Source organism: Pteropus alecto, unplaced genomic scaffold (assembly GCF_000325575.1).
Source record: "Pteropus alecto unplaced genomic scaffold, ASM32557v1 scaffold45, whole genome shotgun sequence".
Lineage (NCBI taxonomy): Eukaryota > Metazoa > Chordata > Mammalia > Chiroptera > Pteropodidae > Pteropus > Pteropus alecto.
The window spans coordinates 32,596,219-32,621,779 of NW_006442491.1; the positions used below are offsets into that span (position 1 = coordinate 32,596,219).

The 25,561-nt window shown below is 45.5% G+C and overlaps 1 long non-coding RNA gene across 1 annotated transcript; it reads right to left on the bottom strand.

The window, feature by feature from the left end:
- Positions 1-2,991: 2,991 nt before the first annotated feature.
- On the bottom strand, positions 2,992-6,593 carry LOC112471015. Its single transcript, XR_003043175.1, has 2 exons — positions 5,985-6,593; positions 2,992-4,500 (listed from the first exon to the last, which is right to left on the bottom strand). It is a non-coding gene; the product is annotated as an uncharacterized LOC112471015 (long non-coding RNA).
- Between the last annotated feature and the right edge of the window lie 18,968 nt (positions 6,594-25,561).

A 25,561-nucleotide genomic window follows, 5' to 3' on the forward strand; every position in this document is an offset into this window, starting at 1 on the left:
TGATGAGAATGAGAGTTTACAAATGATTCTTTTGGAAATTTGCACCTCCGGTGTTTTAGGCTGAATTACACTCATAAATTAATCTCTAATAACAGCAAGAAAAAGTGTGGTAAATAGATTAAGTTTAAAAAAAACGTGAAAGATGATCCATAATGATTATCTGAAAAAGATTTGTATCTTTTTAAACATTTACTTCTAATTTTAAAAAGAAAAATATGCCTTTGAAGCATCAACATCATATGAACATTATGATTATTCATTTAGTTTTAAAATATGCTTGGTTTTAAAAAGTAATTCATACTTATGGTAAAATCCTATAGCTTGAAAGTATATACACGAAATGCAATGTGGTATCTGGATTAAATCCTGGAACAGAAAAAGGATATTAGTGGAAAAATGGGGGCAATCCGAACAAAGTCTGTGGTTTAGAGTATTGTACTAATGTTAATTTCTTAGTTTTAATAAGTTCACCATAGATATAAGAGAAACTGGGTGAAGGGCAAACAGGAACTCTACTATTTTTTGCAACTCTAGAATTATTTGAAAATTAAAAGTTTAAAAACATAACAAAAATAGTGTATACAGACGCACAGGTCTTCCTTTTCACTTCTAATCCCCATTTCTTCAGTTTCCTCACCAGAGACAACCTCTATACCCAGTTTTATTATGTTCTCATACACGCATATTTGTACATATGCCTTTTTCATACAAATGACACTTACACTGTTGCTATACTCCGTTTTTTAGAAAAGTAGTCTATATTGGCTATGGTTCCATTTGCTCTCAGTTCATGCAGATCAGCCTCATTCTTTTTAACCAGCATTCAGAATGTCACGATGTACAAGCCCTATCATTTTTTAAATCTGTTCTCTTGCTGAAGGACATTTAGGATTTTTATAGTCTTTTCACTATGAGTGATAGTGCTTCAAAAAATATCTTAATATTTATGTATTTGTACAAATACATTTAACAAATACTAATAAAGGGCTTAGTATGTGATGGTTCTAGGGATGCTTGTGAGAGAGTATCTGTAGGATAAGGTCCTTGAAATGGAATTGTGTCAAAGTATGTGTCCGGTTCAAATTTTGAGTGGGCCATGCTAAATATGTTAATGTACATCGACACGCCTAAGAAAGGCTATTTCCCAATACATTAGCCAGCGTAGTCTTTTCAAACTTCTAGATTGTGGCCATTCTGATGGTTAAAAAAAAAAAAAAATCTCATTGTATTAATTTACATTTTTATTATAAGTACGTTTGAACAGTTTTTCAGATGCTTAAACATCTTTTCAAATAAAAATACTGTTTATTCTTAGCTCATTTTCCCACTGAGTTGTATGTTTCATTCTTATCGATGTATCTGGTTAAGAAAGGCCACTTAGGGGGGAAAATCTGTATTCTTTAGCAAAAGAGTTTTGAATTAGTTCATTCTTCAGACATTTATTGAAAGTGTACTAGGTACTAGGCATTTGGTCATGTTCTGGAGATACAAGATAATTAGGATATGGGGCTAACCTGCCGAGTGTTCATAGCTCATTTTACAACTTTATACGTGTAATTTACAGAGCCCGTTCCCACCTACATTATTCCATTTAATCCTTTAACAACTCTGAGATAAAAGGAACTATCTCTTGTTCATCGGCTCCAGTTATATGTCCTTACCAATAATTGAGTTCCCTGAAATAGCCTAGTTGTCAGGGAGCCTTGGTCTCAAAGTGGAATCCTCTTGTCACTAATGGGATCAGGCTCTCTCGCCCCTGTCAAGCATGTTATAAAAGATTCTATTGTAGACGAGGTGCAGTTTTCAGCTGTTTCCAAGTATTTCATGTGTCCCGATGGTCATCAGAATACCTTTTTCTTAGGAGCCATGGTGAGACATTGTGGGTACGATGAATTGCCAGTTAAATGAGGCTTAGATCCTCTTGGTCCATTTTTGTTGGTTTCCTGATGGGTTCAGACTCACTTCAGTGTGTTTTTTGGTCTTTTTTTTTTTTTTTTCAGAGTAGATGGGCACCTGAGACACCTAGACCATTAGCTAAGTTTGGATATTTCTGACACATATTCTTTATTCCTGATGGATGGGTTGCCTATACTGTTTTATTTAAGATTCTCTGTGTACATATTTGTGATATAATTTCACACTTGAGATTCCTGAATTGAAAGCAAGCGTATCACGGGAACTGGTTTACCTTGGTTGAATTTCTGAAAGTCAGATGGCTTTAGCACCTAACATTTTTCCAAGTCCAAGCCAATTTTGAAGTTTTGGTATTAGAAACTCTCACATCTAATAAGAGATATAAAAAGGAAAGTTGAACACAGGACTCAGGACACAATGACCTTGCATGTAAGGGGGGAGGGGATGGAACGGGGGAACCATGTGGTTAGATGCATGTTATTATGATCCCCATATGATGGTGGTTAATCTGTCTGGTGGTGAATTTGTGGCTAATGTTACATTATTAAAAATAACTTACTAAATAGAGCAGATCATACACGACCAATGATGAGAATATGTCACAAACCATTATGATTAATCCAATTAGGTACACCTGAATTCCAAGGAAAAAAAAGAGAAAACAGTAAAAATAACAATTTCTGTTGAATTTCACCACCTTAAAAAATTGATCTCCTGGACCAATATCACAAATTAGTTTGCTAATAATAGACAAGAACTATTGAATGAGGGCTATTCTATTCTCTTTCACATTTTTTATTTGCCTTCATTTTTTCCAACAAAAGGGAGGGCAAGCAGCCTTGTTGCCACTCCCTCCACCCCCCTCACCCCCAATTTATCTTTATTTTTGCTCTCTCTTCCGAAGAGTTAGGCAGAAAAACTCTTTGGAACATTAAAGAGTTTTTTAGAAAGGCTCCGAGCACTATTGAATTAATCAGTGGCGGCTGTATATTTTACTCTCGTGTGCCCACTCTTCTGCAGAGAAGCGTCTGCCCATGACTGTACGCCTGGTAACCCTGAGCCAGCACAGAAGCCCCGTTTGTTCACATCCACTTTATTAGAACTAGAACCTGTGTGTTTATAGAGGACATGCGACAGGGAGGTCATTTAGGTCATGTCAGAGGAACGCGGCTGATTCATTCTGGAAATACCTCACAGGTATTAAGAATGGGTAGGTGGCAGTGCCTGGAAACAGACATGGGTTCTGTCCACTCAGGCTCACATTCTAGTGGAGAAGAGAGACGACAAGTAATCAAATATGCCATCGCACAATGAGATTCTCTGAAAAGGAATCATGGCTGAGGTGGCGGCCAGACAAGACCTCTGATATGGGGTCATTTAAAGCAAGAGGCATGAAAGGGGAGATGGCAGGAGGCATGAATCGAGTTGGGGAAAGAGCTTTGCAGGCAGTGGGAACAGCAAGTGCAAAGGGTCTGAAGCTGGAAGAGCCAAGAGGAGCCAGGTAAGCCTGGAGCAGAACGAATAGGAGGAAGAGGAAGACAGGGCCAGATCGTGCAGGCACAGTGGGCTGTGGCAAGGAGTCTGGATCTTGTTCTAAGGGTAGTGGAAAACCGTGGTCCTCAAGCCGTGCTCGTGTACAGAGCTGGACTGGAATGCCGCAAGTGAATGCTGCGAGAGCAGCTCCCAGCCAGTGATGGATGGGAGTTGGTGGACAAATCTCCCCATCTTCCAGGCCCTGGAGTGAGACAGCTCTGAGCTGCATTGGTCAGTTTCCCAGAGGTCTCCAGTGGGGTTGAGCTCCAGCTGTCCACGGTGACAAACTGTCATCGATAACCCCGTTTCCTTTCCCTTCCCTGTCTCACTCCTCCATTCCCCTACTGGAGCTTCCTGGGACTTCTTCCTAAATCAACAACTTGTACTCAGATTCTTGTCTCAGGCCCCTCTCCCCTCACTCAGCTCTCTCCTAGGACCTGACACTCAACAGGTCCCCAGAAAGCTTTGAAATGAACACTTCGGGCAGCTGAAACATACGGAGAAAGACTGGTGTGGGTGCTTGAGATTTCATTTCTCCTTGTGTTTGTTTTGACTTATTTTTTTAAAAGAGAAATAGAGAATATTATTTGTCTTTATCCATAGAGGTTTTTATCCAAATGGACTGCGATACATTATGTGCACTCCGTAAATACTGCAGTTTCTTCTGCATGCCAGGCACTGAAATCTTTTCTCCTCTAGAGTTTTATTTTTGGGACCCTTAGCACACAGAAGAGTCTTCTGCCGGGGCTCCTCCCCTGAAGTCTGGGTCCCCCAGCCACAAGTTGGCATAGGAAGGCAGATGTCGTCCTAATACTAACTTTTTCAGTAACGAAATGGCCAGGCAGAAATGAATCCCCTCTCACGCCCATCCCTGCTCCAGGCTGGCATATTTGCTGGGCTGGATGCTGGGGACATCTGACAGCAAGAGACTCATCAATGACAGTCATCCAGAGAATCAAAGCTACTGCGGACCTCACAATGAGCGATTTCATAACGCCGATAAACGTGTGGCTGGAGAACTACTTGAAACCCCCAAATGAACCACGCGAAGACCTGGCAAACAAAAAGAAGAGAAAATTCACTTGGGGGATGTCCCTGGGGGTGCTGCTTTAGGAGAATGATGTGAAAACCATTAAGAGAGACCTTTAGAAAGGTCAACAAACCTTCATGTAATTTCCGGAAATGTCCAGAAATTATATTCCAGAAATCGAATGTACAGAAATGACTCTCCTCTTTCAGCTACAAAAGTGAAATGAATATTTATCAGGCTACGGGATGTTTTTTATTGACAAATTACCCACCCCCCCAATTGTCTTGATTGGTCTTTGTTCTAAGAATGAGATCGTAGTTTGCAATAGCTTAACTTTTATTAAATGAAATTAGTTTTTAAAAAAATTTTTGGAGTAATTATACATGCACAGTCAGTTGCAAAAAAAAAAAAAAGTACATGAAGTACATATACCCGCTCTCAGCTTTCCAAGTTTCCATCTTGCATAACTATGCTACAATATCAAAAATAAGGGAATGACATTAATATAATCCACAGAATCTATTCAAATTTCTACATGCATTTCTACATACCAGTTATACATGCATTGATTTGTGTGTGTGTATAGCTCTACACAAGTCTATCAAGTGTTGATTCATAGACCCACAGTCAGGATACAGAACTATTCTATTATCACACGGCTCCCTCAAGTGACTCTTTTGTAGCCACACCCAGCTCTCCCCCACCCCCAACCCCTGGCAACCACTAATAACTTCTTTATTTCAAGAGTATTATATAAATGGAATTATACAGGATGGAACCATTAGCAATTGGCTCTTTTTCACTCAGAGTAATTCCCTTGAAGTCTACAGTGTGCCAAACAGTGTTTTCCAAAAAGAAATATCTTAAGTCCCAACCCTCAAAACCTGTGTCACCTTCGTTGAGATGGAACTAAGGTAGGGATTGTGCGGTGAGATTACCCTGGATTTACAGGGGGCCTGAAAGCCTATGACTGGGGTTCTTATAAGACAAAAGAGAGGAGATTGGAAATAGAGACACAGAATGGATGTCTGCATGAAGATGGAGGTGGAGATTAGAGCCACGTGGCCACGAGCCGAGGAATGGCAAGAATTGCTGGTGGCCACCGGAAGCCAGAAGCTTCCAGAAGGAATCAAACTTGCTGACAATTCGGATCTGATTTCTAGCCTCCAGAACCATGAGAATGGATTTTTGCATTTTTAAGTCACTGAATTCGTGATGGCCATTCTGGGAAACTAATGCAAGGTCCATCTGAACAGTTGTGTGTGTCAACGGTCTTTCTTTTTTATTTCTGGGTGGTACCCACGATGTGGATTATACTGCAGTTTATTTAAATCATTCATCTGGGTTATTTTCAGTTTGGGGCTATTATTAAAAGAAAAAGCTACTATAAACATAAATATGCTTGTTTTTATAAATTTTACTTTTATTTGTCAAGATAAAGCCTCAAACTTTTTCCCCCCTCTAATATTGACTCTGAAATTCGGGTCCCCATTTTAAGTAGACTTACCATAAACAGCCTTTTTCTAGTGCCCGTCATACTAGCTAAGGCCTGCTGTCCTCAGCTCATCCAGCTATAAGAATTCCAACCTAGATGATTTTCAGACAGGAGCACAAGCTAAATTGGCCAGAATTAATGCAAAGCGAAGGCCTGCCTTGAGTGAGTAGAGCTCAGAAACTGGGTCTAAAGACTCTCTCCCCAGCCTTGTCTTCTCACATCTGGGGATTACCATTCAGTCCAGCTGACATGGCATATGGAGGGCCACGGGAAAGACACACAGACCACACAGGGTACACTTGCCCCTTGACACGCATGAGGAGTTGGAAAGAATGTTCCAGCAGCCTCGGGGAGGAAGGCTATTGAATAGAGCAGCTTACACGGGTCGGCTGGGGTTGTACTGCCCTTCTGTTCTCGGCCACGGCTAGCTGGGCGGCTAATTCAGCTTCTCTCTTGCTCCTTGCCGTCTTCAAATATTTTTTGAGCACTTTCTCTGTGCCATCGTTGGGGGTGCCGTGGTAAGGTAGGTACATGTTTTACTCTCCAAATCCATGTCATAAGGAAAAGAATCATTAAACAAAACAGGTACACACCAGAACTAGTTACATAATTTGCATAATTCCTTTGTTCGACCCCCATTAAGAATTGCATGATAGAGACAGCAAAGAATGAAACCACGTGCGGGGGCCCTGCGTGACTGCGCATGCGCCGTGGCCCTGACCGCAATGATAGCGTGTGGGATATTTGATGTCTGGAGACGTTTTGGTCACGACTGGGGAGGGTCAGAACTGGGGAGGGGCACCTGGTGAGTAGGGATTGGGGAAGCTGCTAAACAACCCACAATGCACAGGACAGACTCGCCACAGGAATTTATCTGACCCAAATTTCGGTTGTGTCAAGGTTGAGAAATCCTGCTTCAGTCAATGACAATTTTGATATCGGCAGAAAGAAAAAAAATATAGAAGGTTTTGTGAAAATACACAGCCATGGCATCCACCTTGAAGGAAAGGCCTTTTGAGCCAAGACAAGAAGGGGGACTATGAATTAGCCAGGCCTGGGAGGTGGCAGACTGGGAAAATTAGGGTGTCAGCTCTTCACATCCTTTCCTTCTCTGGGGAGATTCAAAACCAAGTGAGAAAGTTGTGAGATTTAGGGAGATGAAGTGAAAATTCCACCTATATAACTAAGAAAGTTACTTGGGGACTGTGCTTAGAGGTACAGCCAACCTTGCTAATATGTTGTTACCACTCCCACGTGTACTTACCGTACTTACCGCCCCAGCCTGCAGGCCCACCTGAGGGACAAAGCTGTCCTGTCAGCTCCCCAGACTACGTCCCCCACCAAGCTCAAAAAAAAAAAAAAAAAAAAAAAAAGCACATCAGTTCTATAAAAATGCAGTACGGAAGGTTCTCTACTGGCCAGCTGGACAAAGGCAGTCTCCCTCCCTAGCAAGGGGAGAGTCGAGAGAAGCCACGACTCTTCCTCCAGTGTGGTGTTCTCCACCACCGCTGCAGAATAAAATCACCTGGGGACCTTGAAAAGCCCCGTTCTTCCAGCCTAGATGAAGCCAGAATTGAAGGAGCCAGAGGCATTGGTATTTTTTTTAAAGCGTCCCTCTTCCAGCGTTATCAGATAAACCACAGGATGCCCAGTTAGCTTCATATTTCAGAAAACAACAGGTACGTTTTTCAGTTCAAGTATGTCCCAAAGATCACATGGGACACACTTACATTACAAACGTTGTTTTTTGGATGTGCAAAGTGAACTGGGCCTCTTGCATTTTTATTCGCTAATTTCTGGCAGCCCCGTGACCCCAGATGATGCCCACTTGCTTTGTTACGCCACGTGGCTCAGCAGTGGTCCGATGATGAGGTTACATACACTCCCATGATAAAATGGAAACCGATTGCCTTGGTGGCTTTGCACTCAGCCTTTAATTCCTTCGAATTTCAATTTACTTGCAATTTCAGTTACAAGGAAACTTTGGGCATTACTTTGTCCCAGAGAATATAATAAACCTCTCTTATTCAGAGGCGGAGTCACTGGACAGTTAACGGTGGCAAGCGTGGATGGGACACTCTGATTGGCCAGGCTTGGGTCACATGTCCACCCCTGCGGTGGCTCTGGTTTTAAAATGCAGGTTTTATTATTATTTAGAAATGGCGAGGCCAACAGATCAGGAACTGACCACCATTGAGAAGACGGGTTGATACTCTCAGATCCCAAGAGGGGTGGGGCATGCATGGGGGCCCTACCAGGGGAGGGACTGGGGTTGATCAGGAGGCTGGGGGATGGTGGTGGTGGGAACATGGACGGGAGCCGCTTTCCGGTTTCCAGAAGGAGCCGAGAGGCTGGGTCATCAGGTTTCAGATTGGCTAGTGTGAATGATTTCAGTGGCTCCAGGACTTGGGGGTGGACCCCGCCTCCCGGGACCCCTCCGGGGTGATTTAGGCAGGTGACCGGGGCGGGGAGTCTGAGAGCCTGAAAATGGAGGTGGCTGGGGCTATAGGCGCTGGCTCGGTTGGTTTTCGGGTGAAAACGGCATTCCAGGGCGAGCTGTCTACTGTCTCTGAAAATTAACTAACTCGGGGGAGGGGCAGCTCCTCCAGCGTCAGCAGGGCCCCCGGATGTCAAAGCATCAAACACACATAATAAAAATATGATTAATACAGTTCTCCAATTAAAAAGTTCAGTTTCTGTCGCCAGAAGTGGAGACAGATGCTGGGTAGGCAGAAGTAACAGATACCCTCGATGGAAATACAATCCCAGCCCCTTTCTGACCTCGAATTAGGACTAGCGCTCCCAGATGGACCATCTTTCTTTTTTACTGGGATTCACTGCACCCACAGGCCTCCTGGTGAGTCCCATCCCGGGATCCCTGACAAAATGTCCAGGTCTTCTCCAGGCTTCTCGGTCCCGTGTCACTGGGTCCACCGGTCCACATCTGTCACCGTCATTCATTCCAATCACCGTCAGGAGAAGCTGACAGTTGAGAGTGGCTGCAGTTCTCACTTCCTCTGGCATCAGGCCCTCTCGTTTCATTTAAAACCATCCAGAAACGGTGCCTGCTGTCGCCAGGAGCAGAGGGCGATCCGAGCAATTTAATATGTTTGTCTTCAGGCGTTAACGGGATCGTTAGTCACCTCCGAGGCACAAGTGCTGGGCAAAGTGAGAGACACGCCATCAGGGCAGCTGCCATTTGGACAGAGAGAAGACTGTCAGGTTTTGAGGCACGTGGGGCTGTTTAAGGAGCTTTGTTCTTTCTGTTCCCACCTCTTTATTCATGGAAGTCCCTCCTCAGGGAGCTGGGTGTTCATTAGAAGGCGCCTCCTTTGTGGTCGAATCACAGAAGTGAGAGCTGATGACACAAGGTGGCCTTGAGCGTGGGTCTTGGAGTCTGGGTGGGGAGAGAGGGCTCGGGGTGCTCAGCTCGCAGCCTTCTCTTTTCTGTTCTAGCCCTCATGTTGCTCCAGGAGGAGTTTTGCGCACCCCCCGAATGGTTTCCTCTGTCGCTTGCAAATTGCCTGAACTGAGCAGTTTCCCCTGGCAGTGGACCGAAGTTTGGGTTTTCAAGAGAAATTGTTTCAAGAGAATTCTTGATTGATATGAACTCAGAGAAGTTTGCTTCGCTACACTGATCTCCCCGCAAACCCTCCTTGGGTCTGAAAGGGGCACTGCCATCCTTGTTGGTGCTGAGGCCACAAACCTTGGAATCATTCTTGCCTCTTCCTCTTATTTCCACATCTAACTGTCAACAAACCCTGTTGGTCTATCTTCAAAATACTCCCAGCATCTGCCTATTTTTCACCATTGGGCATAGCACCAACGCTTCTAGCCTGAACCATTACATTCCACTCTCCCTGCTCCTACCTAGCCCACATACCCGTCCTCCCAAAGCAGCCAGAGGGAATCTGTTAACACCTAGGTGGTGTCCTGTCACACCTGTGCTCAAAACCTCCCTGGGCTCCCATCTCATTCAGAGTAAAAACCAAATTGCCCAGAGCACGGCCATCTGCTCGTTCCTCTTTCCTTCTCGCTCTGCCCCAGCTACACTGCCTCGCTGCTGAGCCTCCACGCACCTGACACGTGCCTCAGGGCCTTTGCATAGGCTACTCCTTCTGCTTTGTCCAGTCTGTCACCTTCTCAGGGAGGCCTTCCCTAATTACTTAATTTAAATAATTTAATATTAAAAAGTCTAACGGAAAAGCGCATATCCTCTTGCGCTTCCATGCTTTGCTTTTCTTCCTGGCTTGTCATCCTCTGGCATACCGGTCTCCTTGTTTATTTGTTTACTGTCTGTCTTCATCACTAGAACGTCAGCTCTTTGAGGGTGGAGACTTGTGACTGTTTTCTTCCCTCCTGTATCCTGGTGTCTAGAACACAGTAGGTGCTCAATAAATATTTGTCCAATGATTGATTGAATCGCTCTGGCAACCGTCTTATGATCTGAATAAGGTTTTGGAATTGTTGATGACCCTTTAAAAAAAAAAATCTGTGTGATGTGTCTGAGTTTTGGGTATACACAAGGCTTCTGCTTTTGTCCAGAGCTCTCAGAGGCAGCTCACTTGCCCATTTGGTGGCTGAGGGAATGAGTAACCTATTACTCTTCCTTGTGAGTGAAAAGTTCCATTGATACCGTGTCTACACATTCTTTAAAAATGTCAGTGGGGATGAGTCACGGGCTGAGGGATTGCACTATGGAGCTGGCCCGTGAGCCGACTCGATGACTAAATTTCCCCCATGTGATGTCACCAGAGTCAGAGACACTCCCCCACCCCTGCCCTCACCAGGAGGGAAAAGAAATTTCACCGTGGATGCCTGACTCGTCTTGGGTCTGACTCTGCCGGGCCGAGGCAGTGCGGCGTAGGTCAAAGGCATGACCTTCTGGGACACTTCTGTCTGGCAAGTCACTCCACTTCTCTGAGTTTCCTTGTGTGTACAGTGGGGATGTCATTTATTCCTTCAACCAATATCTACCGAACACCGAGGAGGGGCTGGAGATGTGGAGTGAGCCAGACAGACAGGGACCTGTTTCCTCAGAGTTCACAGTTGGCGAGAGAAACAGTTGATAAGCAGGTAAGAAAAGAAAGACCATAATGGCACTACTGAGAATGTCATGCAGGGAGCACGACAGGATGGTGGCATAGAGAGTGGGGGCCAGCCGGGTTGGGGCCAGTGTTATCAGGGCCATCGGGAGGAGATGACGCCAGGCAGACGAGCCAGGCGAAAATCCGGGTAGAGGGCCCAGCAAGCGCAAAGTCTCCGACGTGGGAAAAAGCTCAGTGTGTTTGAGGTCAGAGGCCGACGTGGCTGGAGTGAGGGGAAGAGAGGAGAGGTGACGAGACAAGGTCAGGGTCAGAGGGATTGAGGGGACACGGTGAAGAATTTGGGTTTTGATCTATGGACCCACCGAGGACAAAATGTCACAAGTGGCCTAAGGTGACGCCTGCCTTCTGGTGTGTCCTGGCTGGTGAGGACGAGGCCCCTGCTTGAGCAGCCAGACCTCCTGCTGGGCTTTCCCCTGGGCTTCCTCAAGCCTGCAGAGGTTCCCAAGAGAAAACGAGGCTGTCCAGGGCAGTGCCATATTGGGAAACCAGAGAAGGATCCTGGACAGGGTGCAGGGTGGCTGGCCGAGTCTGGGTCCCCTTTTATCCCGGCCACATTTGAGCCCTCAGTGACCCTTGAACAGCACCGGCATGGTGAGTGGGCTCCTGCTAAGTTGCTTCAACGCTGCAGGGCCACCTTTCCCAGGGCTGGCCATCAGCGCATCCGGTCTCCGGCTTCAGTCTCTGAGGAAAGCGAATTCTGGCGCTTACTTGCCGTCTTTCTGATTTGCTGCTTCAGAAATTCAGGATCGGCCCGACAGAGGCGTCCCACTACCAGGAGGGGGCGCTAGACCACATTAAAAAAATGTCACGTACACTTGCGCTTAAAAAAATGTACCCTTTTTGGAAATTAACTTTTAAAAATTAAAAACACACTTTAGTCTCATTTTTAGTAATGGAATCCGTGAAATCATAGATTTTCTGCACTGGTTTAAACTTTTCCCTAATATCTATGACAATAAATAGATCCCAATCGCCATCACGATAACAATGCAGTGCTTCCTGTGAGTCCAGCATTGCTCTAACGGCTTCATATATATGCCCTCGTTTAATACACCCACAACACTACGAAGTGTGCACCATTATTACCCCTCCTTTAAAGATGAAGAACTGAGGCACAGGCTACCAGATTTGCCTTGGTAAGAGTCAGAAGTGCTTGCTTATGTGGAATCTGAAATGGTCAAAACGATAGAAACGGGACGGTGAATGGAGGTTGCCGGGCGCTGAGGGCGGGAAAGAGGAAACTGGGGAGTTTTGTTTAATGGGTGCAGAGTTTCAGTTTTGCAAGATGAAAAAGTTCTGGAGATCTGTTCCACAGTGATGTGAATACACTTAACTCTTCTGACCTGTACCCATGGAATGGTTCCTATGGTGAATTTTATGTCATTTTTTTTTTTTCAAACATCATTAAAAAAATTTTTTTAAAGTAGGATAAAAGTTTTTCTTGTTTAGGTCCAGCCATTTAGATATTCTCCAACGCAAAATAAAAGTTCAAGGACGAGAAAGGCAGACTCCACAGCACGGTGCTCTCGGGTGTGCACAGAGTTTGGGGGCCTCAGTCTACACTGCAACATCTGTGCTCCCCTGGCATCACCCCAAAGGCCCTTATCGGGGAGAGGATTCTGAGCAGGGTCAACAGGGAGCTTGATCTAATCTGCTCCCCGCCTTTTTAAGTATGTAATCACTTTATCATCTAATTTATCTTTTCCCCAATAAATGTAATGAGACTCTATTAAATATGGCTTCGAGGATTAAGCTTTAGATTTACTTAAGCTTTTCAATTTGGACTTAAAAGAAAGGTGTGACATATGTTTTTTACAAATCCAAAGAATACAAAAAGAAAAAGAATAAAAAATAAGTACCCTCCCCACCCCAGCTCTGAGTCCCCCAGTTCCCTGCCCTAGAGATGCTCCGGTCATCAGCATCTTGTATCTCCTTCCTGAGAAGATACGTGTGTGCATAAACAAAGATGTAAAAGCATCTTTCCCTTAAATACACGTGTGAGCATAGGCTACACAGTGTTCCACGCCTTGCTTTTTTCACTTAATAAGGTCCTTTTGAGATTGTTCTAGATCAGTGCCTGGTCACAAACCTGATCCCTTTTAATGACTCAATTATGATTCCACTGTATACATGTACCATGATCAAATTAACCAGTCTCTTTTGATGAAGTGGCTCCTTTTTTTTTTTTGGTGCCATAGTTCCCTTTGGCAGAGTGCTGAAGCCTATGGACCTTGTCTCAGAAAAGAAAAGAAAAAAAATGTTTTAAAGTGCACAAAGTAAAATACATAGGAACCCAGGGAAACCAATTATATGCAAATACAGTTCTACCCATAGACACTCTAGGAGTCTGTAGCTCCTGGGATAAGGGGCCCTAACTGGTTTCTAGTCTATTTTCTACTACCAATATGAATTTTTATATGCTGCCGTCAACATCCTGGTACATTTGCCTACTTATTTCTGCAAGATAACTTTCCAGACATGAAATTGCTGGGGTAAAGATCTCAGTTTTCTACCACGAGAGAGCACTGGTAGTGAAGATCGAATTAGACCAAAATAGAAGGATGCTTACCTTCTATTTAGAGCAACAGGTGAGTAACAGATAGAAAATACATAAATGATAAATAATTTTACTTACTCTTAAATCGTACACCTGGAACTTACTGGATTTTGTTAACCAATGTCACTATAAAAAAAGAGCCCCACCTCATACTAACATCACTTTGGGGGTTAGGATTTTAACACATGGATTTTAGGTTGACATAAACGTTCAGTCTATAGCACTGTAGCACCTTGGGCAAGACAGTTTCTTCACTTATAAAAATTGGAACAATAAAAGCACCTCCCTAATAATATTATTATGAATATTTGTAAAGTGCTTAGAACTGTGACTTAAAGTGAGCAGTACCTAAATGTCTATTAAACAAATAAAACTAAAAAGAGTTAGGGCAAATAGATAGATAGATAGATAGATAGATAGATAGATAGATAGATAGATAAATAAATATATTTAGTTATGAAGAAAATCAATCCTGGTGATGGGTAAAAGGGACTGACTGGGGAGGTGGGTGGTGGCGTCTTAAAATAGGATGACCAAGGCAAATCCACAGAGGAGGTGATATATGAAGAACGAGAAGCAGCCAGGCACGTAAATATCTGGTATTATTCTCATGATTACATTATCCAACTTCTGAAATTGACTTTTAATTTGAGGTTGAAACCATAAAACTATTGTGAGGGGAGTTCACCAAATACCTACATATGACATGGAATAGATGCTAAAGACAGCCTGAACGGTTTCCCCTCGTTGATTATGGAAGGTTCCAGAAGAACGTGAATAGAGGAGAGTCTTGGAGAGAACTTCTTCTAGTTGTACAGATTTATTAGGGTTCTTACCTCCTTTTGGGAACTTTACAAACCTGAATATTTACAAGCAGGGTCCGTGGGGAGAGCTGTCTTGACCCCAGGTTGTAGTTCATAGAGAGACCAGTAGGTGGGGGTGAAGGACAAGGAACAGACAGAACTTTGCAGCATCCACAGCTTTGGAGTTCAGGCTGAGCACCATGGCGGCCTCAGTCTAGCTCAAAAGTGTATGTAAATGTCAGCTTCTGGTACTTTTTAAAAAATTATTATTTAATATCTATTGTTTTTATTTTACTTATTAATTTAATTTAATTTAATTTATTTTTTGATGACATTAGTTAATGAAATCCAGTAAGTTTCAGCTTCTGGTACTTTAATCTGTCTGAATCCATACGAGTCGGAAGGGAAGAAATTGATGAACATCTACGTAGCACTTGTTATGGGCCAAGGAACCTCAAAGCTTATTTTCATGCAAACCTCTTTTTTCCGTGCCTTCTTCCTCCTCCTACTATATAAATTGGGGGTCATGTAGGGAACGTCGATAAGGGGAAAAGGCTCGGGGTGCAAGAAACATGTACCCTTTCGTAATGTTGTTCATTTTCCCACTTTGGGTAAGCATCCTGAGTACAGAGAAATATTTTTCTATGATAAAAAACATTGCAGCACTAAGAAACAGCCATGGACACTCTGGCTGAAGGTCAGGCAGTGACCGGTCTGCCTGCTGCTGGTGGGGACTCTAAGCCAAGGGACAGCACATGCCCGTCTAAAGGAGACAGCAGTTACTCAGCTGCACCCATGGCTGCTTGGAGGAAATACAGGTCCAGTGCTGCCAGAGGTTCAAATTTTGCAGAGAAGCCAGAAATCTAGACTTTTATGCAAAAGCTCCAGGTTTTGAAAGGTTAGTGACTCGTAATGCAGTGTTTGGCTCCAGTAGAAACGCTTCTATGGGCTGGGTGCTGTCTCCAAGGTCCCAGTTTCCCACCTATAGAAAGAGCTGCTACTGGTCTTTTGACTGAGGGAAGAAGGAAGCTCTAGTGTGTGTCGTCAGGTGTCCGCGAGATTTTACATCTGTCACCTCATGTCACCATTATCCACTCCATGATGTGGCCATTGGAGGGAGCTGAGACACTCAAGCCTCTGCCCTGGGGTCATTCAGTTAAAAAGAGACAAACCAGTGTTTGAAGTCAGACCGCACTGCCTCCTTCAGAAGCTAGTGACCAGAAAATCTGGGCATCATCCACTCAGAGTCGATCTTCGTTGTAATAGCATTATCCACCATAACAGATGGGGAACCAACCCGAGTGTCCATCAGCTGACAAGCAGATTAAAAAAAGGAGGTCTAGCCACACGATGGAATATTACTCAGCCAGAAAAAGCAAAGGAGTACTGATACAAGCTCCAACGTGGAAGAGCCTTGACAGTATTATTATGCCAAACAAAAGAAGCGAGATACAAAAGGTGGCATATTGTATGATTCCATTTCTATGAAATGTCTGGAGTTGGCAAACCCGTAGAGGCAGAAAATAGACTAGTGGTCGCTAGGGGCTGGGAGGAGGGGAAACAGGGAGTAACTGCTTAATGGATGTGGGGTTTCCGTTTGGGGTGATAAGAACGTTCTGAAACTAGATGGTAGTAATGAGGCTTGCAAGTGTTGTATTAAATGTCATTAATGATAAATCCTGTATTATGTGTCTTTTACCGCAATAAAAAAGGGAAGCCAATGGGGATGGGGGAGATGGTCTGAGGAGCCCCCTTTGTCCTTTTGTATTGATTGACACTGCTTCGGGCCAGGTTCGATTCTAAGTCCTCTCCAGGCATGATCTCATTTTGTTCTAATTGTCATGGAGCGTAAAGGGTGCATGTCTGAGTTTACTGTGCACACTAATCGTCTGGAGATCTTATTAAATTGTGGCTTCTGATGCAGTTGGCCTGGGGTGGGGGGCCTGAGAGTCTGCATTTCTGCAGGTCCCAGGTGAGGCAGATGCTGCAGGTCCTTCAAGCACGTTTCCAACACAGTTGGAAGCCAAGGACGAGTAAAATAGGCACAGAGGTCTTAAGGAACTTGGCCAAATGCTTTACCTCATAAGTGGCCAAAGCCAGTGCTCTTAACTCATTCAAGTCAACTAATCCTCAGGGGAGGTGCCGAGGCCACTAATTGATGTGAAGGGTTAGCTAATTGGTATCACTTTGTGTTGGGACAAGTGTTGCTTTTAACTGGGGGTTCAAAGCTAGAATTCAGATGGCACTTAAACTTGGATGGAAAAAGAATCCATCTTTATTTCACCTGCCTCTGAAATTTTTTATTTCTTCTACCATGAATGTGGCAAAAACTCTCCATAATATTATCAGTGCACGTGACTGATGATGGAGTTCAGGACCCGTGAAGGAATTTAAGAAGTGCCACCTCCAAACACGCCACTTTGGAGTATTGATTATTTGGAGCTAAAGGCACTTGAAAAACAGCAGGTACCCAAAGGGCTCTCTGCCCTCCCTTTTCTTCCTGAAAGCAGGAGATAAACTGTCATGTGAAAGATGCTCTTCCTGTACCAGGAAGAAAAAAACATTCTTATCACCGGAGACGAGGGATTGAATCCGAGAAAAATCTGTACGGACTTGTTAAAATAACTCATCTTCCTTTAGTCTCCCCATACATCTTAGTTACTTTTCCATAACTGTTGCCCTTTGCTCAACCTAGACTATAAGCTCTTAGGCCTAGTCATTTCTTCAGGTCCTTATTTCCGTACGAGGCCTCCCATGCCACATAAAACTTTTATTAAATAAAATTTTATGCTGTTTTCTTGTTAATCTCTCTCTCTTGTTGCAAAGTCCAGCTGAGAACCTGGAAGGGTAGAAGGAAAAAGATGTTTTTCCTCCCTACACTTATCATCTATCACCAAGAAAATCCCAGACATTTTCATGCGACATTACACTTGCCGAATGTATATGAAGATATCTTGAAATACTGTTTATACTCTGCAATACCTCCAAATTATGGTTATTATTAGAACCACTGCTCTATCTTATTAATTAATGGGTTAATAAAGAAGCTCATTTATTATTGAACCACCCATTTGCTTTAAAAAATATTTTGATAACTGTTTTCCAGTATGATAAGTTGCTATGGCAACCCTATACACAGAGCATGCATTTCTAACGGGCTTCCAGGGGACATGGGTACCACTGCTCCACGGCTCACAGTTTGGGTAGCGAGGGTTGAGAGGACACTCAGCCTCACTGTAAAGCAGTTACATTTTTTCAGAGCTATTTCCCATAGCTTTATTTATTTTTATTTATTTGTTTTTCCAAAGTTTGTAGCATTTTATTTCTAAAACAATTTCAGTACATAAAATGTTACATGGTAAATGCCAGGATTCAAATATATTTTATAATAATTAGTAGGAATTTTAGTGTTTCTAATAAAAGGCAAGGAATTGCCTCACTTGATGATCTGGATCACGTTAAAGCAGCTACTTTTGACCGCAACTAGGAGAGAGAGGCTGTGATCACCCAAAAAGCAGGTCTGTATTTCCCAAGGCAAACGCAGCCCAGGCCCCTCTCCGCTGGATTGTCCAGGGCCCAGATTTGCAGTGCAAATCAGCTGCTGAATATATTCTTGCCTCAAATCCACACACGCCGTTGGCAAACAGCACCCATCACAGGCACTGTTTATTGGGTTTGCTTTCCTATTTTTCAGCCCCTCCTGCTTGGGTGCAGTGTGATTGCATTTTGCATCATTTTCTCCTCCTTTTCCCTCCCTTTCTCTCCCTGTCTTTTTCACCCCCAGAGCGGCCTGGGTCAATGTGCAAATGAAAGACAGTCTTGGGAAAGACGAGAATTCTTGCTGGCCTGTCTGTTGGAAAGAGGTTGAAATATTTATTTTTTTCTCTCTCTCCTGAGCAAGTAGAGGCAAATTTGTTGAAACTGCTAGAAGGGACGACATTGCCATTTAAGTTTCTAAGAATGCTTTTGCCCCTGCCCCCTCTTGCAGCTGCTTAGGGCTCTAGGACTGGGTGGGTAAGCGTGGTGGAGCTGGGTCGCATGTGACCTTGGCAAGCTTCTTATTCTCTCTGTAAGACGGAGATAGTGACAGTGACTACCGAACTGGACATTCCCTGTTTGTTCCCCAGACTCATTCTCTGCCTTGGGAGGCTGTTAGGGACCGCATCCTGTCACCTGGCTTCTGGTTGAGTTTACAAAGGAGGCGCAGGCAGAAGACAGGTGTTGGGAAACTTATTACCTGTTTCTACATTGCTCTGGGCTGCAGCTGTGCAGTTCTCTCTGACCACAGCTCTGCCAAGAAGATGCCTCTACAGCTCCAGGCCTGGGGATGTATGCTTTCGTTACCCTTTTATTGCCTCTTAGCTCCAAATTCCCCCTTCAACCTGCTCTGGACGGTCTCTTTAAGCATCTCTCCTTTGCGGTGAGTGCAATGTTACACTTTCTCAGTAGAGGACACAAGAGAGACACGACCAGCTCTGCCTGTTCTCATCCTTCCTTCCTTTTCAGTCCCCGTGGTAGAGCATGTCCCCAGGGCCCGGCCAATCAGAGCACTGCCTCCTCTTGGCTCCACCGATTGACTCAGGGATCAGCATCTGGTCTGAGCTACTCTAATCAGAGTGAATCTTGGCTCTTCTGCCTGGAGCTACCTTGCCATTTCCTGTTGGACTGGAACTTGAGAAGATGAGAAGCTGGGCTGCTGCAGCCATATTGTCACCATGAAGGGAGAGTCTTGAGCTGCCAGGTGGAACACGGGAGTGAAGCCGGCAAGGTGGAGATTGTATGATGGAGAGAAACTGACGCCTCTCGACACTGGGCTGCTCCTGAGGCTGGCGGGACCTTGAGATTTTGCAGTTACGTGAGCCTATGAAAGTCCTCTCCTCCAGCTCCTTCCTCTACCACCAAGTCATTCTGAGATGGGTTTTCTGCTATTTGAAAACATATTAATCCTGCCTGAAGCAATATCCACTTTAATTTTTATGCAATGTCTTTAGGAAGAAACTATTACTAAATATCTCCTCTTTGCTGGGCACTTTACTGTCTTACCTCACTTAATCCTCTGTCCCCATCCTCACGTAGCCTTTGGAGGAAGGCGTTATCATCATCCCCATTGAAACAGTGCTCAGAGAAGTTAGGTAACTAGCTCAAAGCCACCCAGCTAGTGAGTGGTGGGAGCAGGGAATGGCTTTTTACAGCACCCCAGGCTGCCTCCAGTTGGAAGCCAACTGTCCACCTTCTCAAGTGCCCAGAGCTGTGCCTGCAGCAGAGGGGGTGCAGACGAGCTGCAGAGGAGGGCAGGCAGAAATCCAGATCCCCAAGAAGTTGTACAACGATGCGGTTCTCCCACACTCATTATCTAACTGCTAATGAAGAGATCTCCAAATCGTGGCTCTGCCAAGTCTGTTGGAACGAAGTGCGAACATGCACTTGTAATTAGCAGCCGCCGCCGTGCAGGCAAATGGGAAATGTGTGAAAGTCGCTCGAGATGTTACACAAAATCAGGCGAGAGCATACCTCTGTTATCTTGTGTATGCTGTTAATTTATCAAATCCTTTTCCATGTTGCTAGCTTTGTTTTGGGGGCATATTAACAATCATAGCCATAGCCGCTCTTTATGGAGCACTTACTATGGGCCAGATTTTGTTTTCGGTGCTTTTATTCTTTATTTCATTGAATCTTCATGTCACCCCAGTATGATGGGTGTCAGTGTCATTTTATTTTTATTTTTATTTTTTTACAGAGGACGAACAGAGGTCTAGTAACTTGCCCCAGGGACAGATAGCAAGGCAGTGGCTTGCCAGGGAATTGAACTTGAGATTCGGTGGCTCCAAAGCCCAAGGTCATTCTGCTTATTGTGGGACTTGCAATACTTTCTGCCACTCCAGGTTGTCCCACTCACATAATATTATGGGCCTATTCGATGTGGTTCAAATTAAAAAAACTATGTGGATTGAGTCCTCTGAAGGCCAGTGCGCCTGGTTGGCGAGAGTGCTTAATTCAGCTTTAAGACACTGCTCAAGGTGTCTTGATAGATACTAAAGTTCATAGGACCCTTCCTGAGCTTCTAATTCAGACCCGGCCCAGCAGCCCCGGATGAGAAAAGGCCCAATAGCTGAGAGCAGCAGAATGAAGGGATAGTTTCTTTCCCGCAGGCTCCCTTCCTTCCCCACAACCATCCTCGGATGCCTTGGTTGACTGTCACTGCTGAGTCATTTTTGTGCCAATCGCAAAAGACCCCTGAGCTTCTAGTGAGGAGGCATTTCTCATTTAATGGACTTTGTGGAGAGACAGCTTCTGTCCATTTAGCAGTGATTGTGGCCACCTATTAAGTGGATTTGTCACGTAGAGGATGATTCTAAGTACTTCTTTTTGGGTTCCATGTATGTATAATAATAACTATGATGGACAATCAACAGCTACCAAGTATTCCAGACCTAGGGCATGGTCCTATCATGTTCTTTGTTTTCACTATATTTTTAAAGGAAGGCCGGTTGGTGGCTTTAAATTGATTTCAACCAACTTATTTATTTGGACTTTTACGGGTCATTTGGATAAGCAGCCTGTTCTTTTCAGAAAAGAAAATGAAAAAAAATATTTCAGGCTCTGTTTTATGGTCGCAAACGAAGTGTCACAGTATTTTTTCATGCATTTAATGCACTAAACTCACATGGTAGAGGTTGTCTCTGAGCAGAAATCAGGGGTGGCCCTGGCAGGGTGGGGCTGTTGGCCCACCCAAATTGTGATGGCAGTACAATAGGAATAGATTGTAATGAGATTCATGCCATGATATAGATGAACAAATATGGATATTATATTTGTGTCTTTTATCGGTTTCTGTGCAGAGGGGAGGGATTTACTGATTCGTTTAGTCAGCACACACTTATTGAGCACCTACTATGTGCCAGTTGCTATCCTAGACTGGGGATACTGCTGTGAAGATTCCTGCCTTCAGAGAGCTGACCATCCAGTGGAAGGAGAAAGACCATGAGCCAATCAATATATAATGTGTTGAGTGATACGCAGGTTTTAGAGGAGGACAAAGCAGGGTAAGGGGGCTAAGTGTTCTAAAATATAGATTTTATTATGATTCAGGTGTGACAAGGCCACTAGATCAGGAGACGACTGACTGCCTCTGAAGAGATGGTTTGTTATACTCAACACATCCCAAGAGGAGGGTGCGTGCCACACCATGGGCACTGCAGTGGGGAGCACCAGGGCTGGTCAGAGGCAGGGAGACAGGGGATCTGTGGGCAAGAGCCTTTGTTGTAGTTTTCGAGGGAAGGAACGGGCTAGGCAGGGTAAGCAGGCTTAGGATCGGCTAGTTTGAATGATTTCAGTGGCTCTGCAGCCTGGGGGCTGTCCCTGGCTGTCTGGTACCTGACCTTGGGTAATTAGGGCAGGTGGGTAGTGGCCTAGAGCGTGAGAGCCTGATAAAGGAGGTGGTTGGGGCATGAGGTCTGGATCAGTTAGTTTGTATTTAAAAAACATGCTGTTACTATATCTAGGAATTGGCTAACCCTGGGAGGTGCGGTCTCTTCCGGGTCTGCAAGACTCCAGATATCAAAGCATCAGAACACAGGAAATAAGAGACCCGGTTAATACACTGGGGGCTCGTTGGGAGTGTGGTCTTTGATACAGAGCTGAGGGGATGACGTCAGATGAGGCCTCTCTGTTTTAGCAACGTCCGAGCAGAGGCCTGAATGAGGAGAGGGAGCAAGTGATGTGGTATATCTCAAGGACGAGTCTTCCAGGCAGAGGGAACAGCAAGTGCAAAGGCCCTGAGGTGGGACCATACTCGGTCTGTGCCGTGTACAGAGAAGAGGTTGGTGTAGCTGAGAGATGAGGAGGAGGCAAGGAGGCCGGGTCAGGGAGGTGGGGCTGAGAGACTCTGCTGTGATGGTGAGTGGAATGGGATGTCACCAGGTTGGGGTGGCAGGTGCTGTGAGCAGAGGATGAGCGTGATCTGAGCTGGATTCTGGCAGGGTCCCCCTGCTGCTGTGCCGAGAACAGATGGGGAGGTGAGGCGGGTGAGCAGGGGACCGGGGGAGGCTCTGTCGGCAGTCCGGTGGGAGAGGGTGAGGGCTGGCCCGTTGGAGGAGGTTAAGCGGTCAGATTCCTGATACGAGTTAACAGGGCGGGTGGGATGCGGTTTGGGACAGAGAGGGACAGAGAGGAGAACCAGTATCAGGCCGAATAACACTATTTGTTTTTCACAGAGGAAAACATATGTGAGGCCATTTCAGCAAGTGGAGATCTGAGTGAAAATTATGCTTTCTTATGCCGATGTCTCTTTCCATGCTCCGTGTGTCTGCACCCTGTGCCATTTCAACATGTGTGGAAATATTTCATTCGCATGTCCTCCATCAAATTATCAGCGCCTCTGGGGCAGGGGCTGAGTCTGGTTCTGTTGTTTTGTCTGTTTTGTCCCCAGGTGCTGTGATGGTGCCAGTTTCGGAGAAAGGGAAATGTTTGTTCAGAGACTGTCTACTTTGCACACCTGCGTTTCCTCCCTGGGAGGAAGGATGCTCCCGCCAGGGATGTGTTTCTGTGCCCACGACAGCTGGTGGAATGTCCGGGTCTGCCCCACCTCTGGGCCTTTGCCCTGGCTGTTCTCTGTGCCTGGATCACTGCCTGCTCCCTCCTCCAGATCCCTTTTTAAACATCACCTGCTCCAAGCATCCTTCCCTGACCCTCTGAAGTAGCTGTTCCCTACCTCCCCCAGCCTCAGTCACTCTCTGCTAGGTCACCTGCACTCATCAACATCAGAAACTATTTTCTTCAATTCACATGGTCACTGTCTCTCTCCCCATCACTGTGTGAGCCCTGTGAGAGCAGGGGCCTGATTCTGAGACGTTCGCTACCATAAGAAGTGGTGTTGGTACCCGTCCTGAACCCCTTCAGCAGGTGGGGTGCCCAGGCCCAGAGGCTATGGGTGGCAGGTGCTACAGTCTCCCACCTGCATTTCTTGTGAGATGCCCTTGGCAGATTAGTGCTGTATCACTAGATATGCCAGGGAGGTGGGGACAGGACCAGAACTAGGGAGAGGCAAATATAAAGGCTGATCCTATCTTTATGTAAAATTTAGTATTTTGTTCATCATGGATTTTTGGCATTAATCTTGATTTTTAAAAATATTGCATTAAAATATGCGTTATCTTGGTCACCGAGTTTTTGTTTTTGTTCTTTTGTTTGTTTGTTTGTTTTTGGCTCCCCATGAAATTCTGAGCCTAAGGCGAGAATTCCCAGCCCTGCTCAGAGGTGGGGCCTGAGAATCTCTATTGTAAAATCAGCCTTCCCAACCCTGCTCTGAGTCTTACAGAAATGCTGAGCTTCTGTAGGACAAGCACATTACCTAAAAAAAGAGCAAATTTGAGAATTTGCTGTTTTCCACATAGCAGTGATTTTCACACACTATCCGGGTGGACGGAGTTAGACACCTGTACCAGGATCAAAGGGAAGCCCCATTAGGGCCCGGGCACGGGACTGTGGTCTACGCATCAGTCGGAACAGCCTTTATTCGATCCGATTTACAGCTAGGTTTTCTCCATCAGATTTCACATTGCTGAAAAACATGGAAAAGCCATAACCGTAAAGTTGGTCGCAGTCCTAGAAGCAGCTAGTTAGGGGTCCTGAGGCCTCCTGATTCTTTGGTAGAATTCAGGGCCCTTCAACCCCACTCTGGGTGTGCAGCTCTGTATCCAAACCCCTCGGTCCTTCCAGGAGGTCTTGAGAGGCGCCACCAGCTCTGAGCAGAATCCGGGCAAGAAGATGCTGCAAATCTCGATCCTCAGCGACCGTGGCTCCTGCTTGCACAGCGGCAGCCTCTGTCCTCAGCGTGTGGGGGGTGGCGCCCTTCCTAGCGCCGCCCCATTCAAAGCTCCCTCCTCCACCCCAAACAGTATTTGCTTTCCCCTCCCTGGAATTTTAAAGGGCTCCATTTTATACCTCTTTCTGTGTCACGTTTCTGTTGAGAATTTTCAATGGTCTCTTGTCTCTCATAGCTATTTTGGAGGGCAGGAAAAAAAGGTCATTCCATAAATCTAAGGTATTACCGTGACGGCAGTGGCCGATCGCCATGACACCCACCGGCCTGGGAGGGTAGAGCTAATTAGTCAGAAAACTTACTTACAGGCATGAGTCATGGAAGCAGGTGTCAGGGGAACCTGTAACGAGGCCCTGGTGACTCAGATGATATTTCCACTGTGCATCAGCACGTGTGTTCTGTGCTGAAATGACCGTGCCCCCGCCCCCAGGGGGAGAGGGGGAGAGACAGACAGAGAGAGAGGAGAGAGAGAGAGAGAGAGAGAGCGAGAAAGAGAGAGAGAGAGAGGGAGAGATGCTCCAAGGCCCTGCTCCAATGTTGAAAACAGATGCCCTTCTACTTTCCGGTCCTCTTCTGTTTTATTTTTCATTCATTCATTCAACAAGTGTTTATGGAGCACCAACTAGGTGCCAGACCCTGTGCTGGGTGCTGGGGGTCAGTGGTAAGCCATGCAGCTGAGTCCCTGCCAGCTTAGCACCTGCTGGAGAGGGACTGAGTGGCAGAGAAATTCATGAGGCGATAAGCGGATGAGAAGGTCAAGCAGGGTAAGGGGAGGGAGTGGGGGTGGGGAAGCTGCTGGAGTGGGCTCTTTCAGAGGTGGTCGGGAGGACGATGAAGGAGCAGCCTTGCAGTCATCTGCAGCTGGGCATTCCGGCGGAGGGATCCACGGTGGAGGGCCCCGAGTCAGGAATGGCGGGGTGCACGGGAAGAGCAGAATGCACGGGAAGAGCAGGAGAGAGAGAGAGAGAGCCCAGTGGAGTGGGTGAAAGGGAAGTGGGAGCCGGAGCTGAAGAGGAGGGCGGAGTCCAGGCACGTGGTTTTGTTCTCAATGTGACTGACAGCCTCTGGCAGATTTAGGCCGGGCGACCCTGTGACATGACCAGATTTGTTTTAGGGCTGTGCTTTCTGCTGCTGACCCAGGGGAGGGGCCGTGACCAAGGATGAAGAAGAAAGTGATGCTGCCATATAGGTGAGGGTGAAAACAGGCTGGGGACGATGACCTGGGGGGGAAGTTCCCTCCCGGTGCCTGGCACCAAGGGGCTCTGATCCCTGAGAGCTGAGGAAATCTTGTGGGCTGGCCC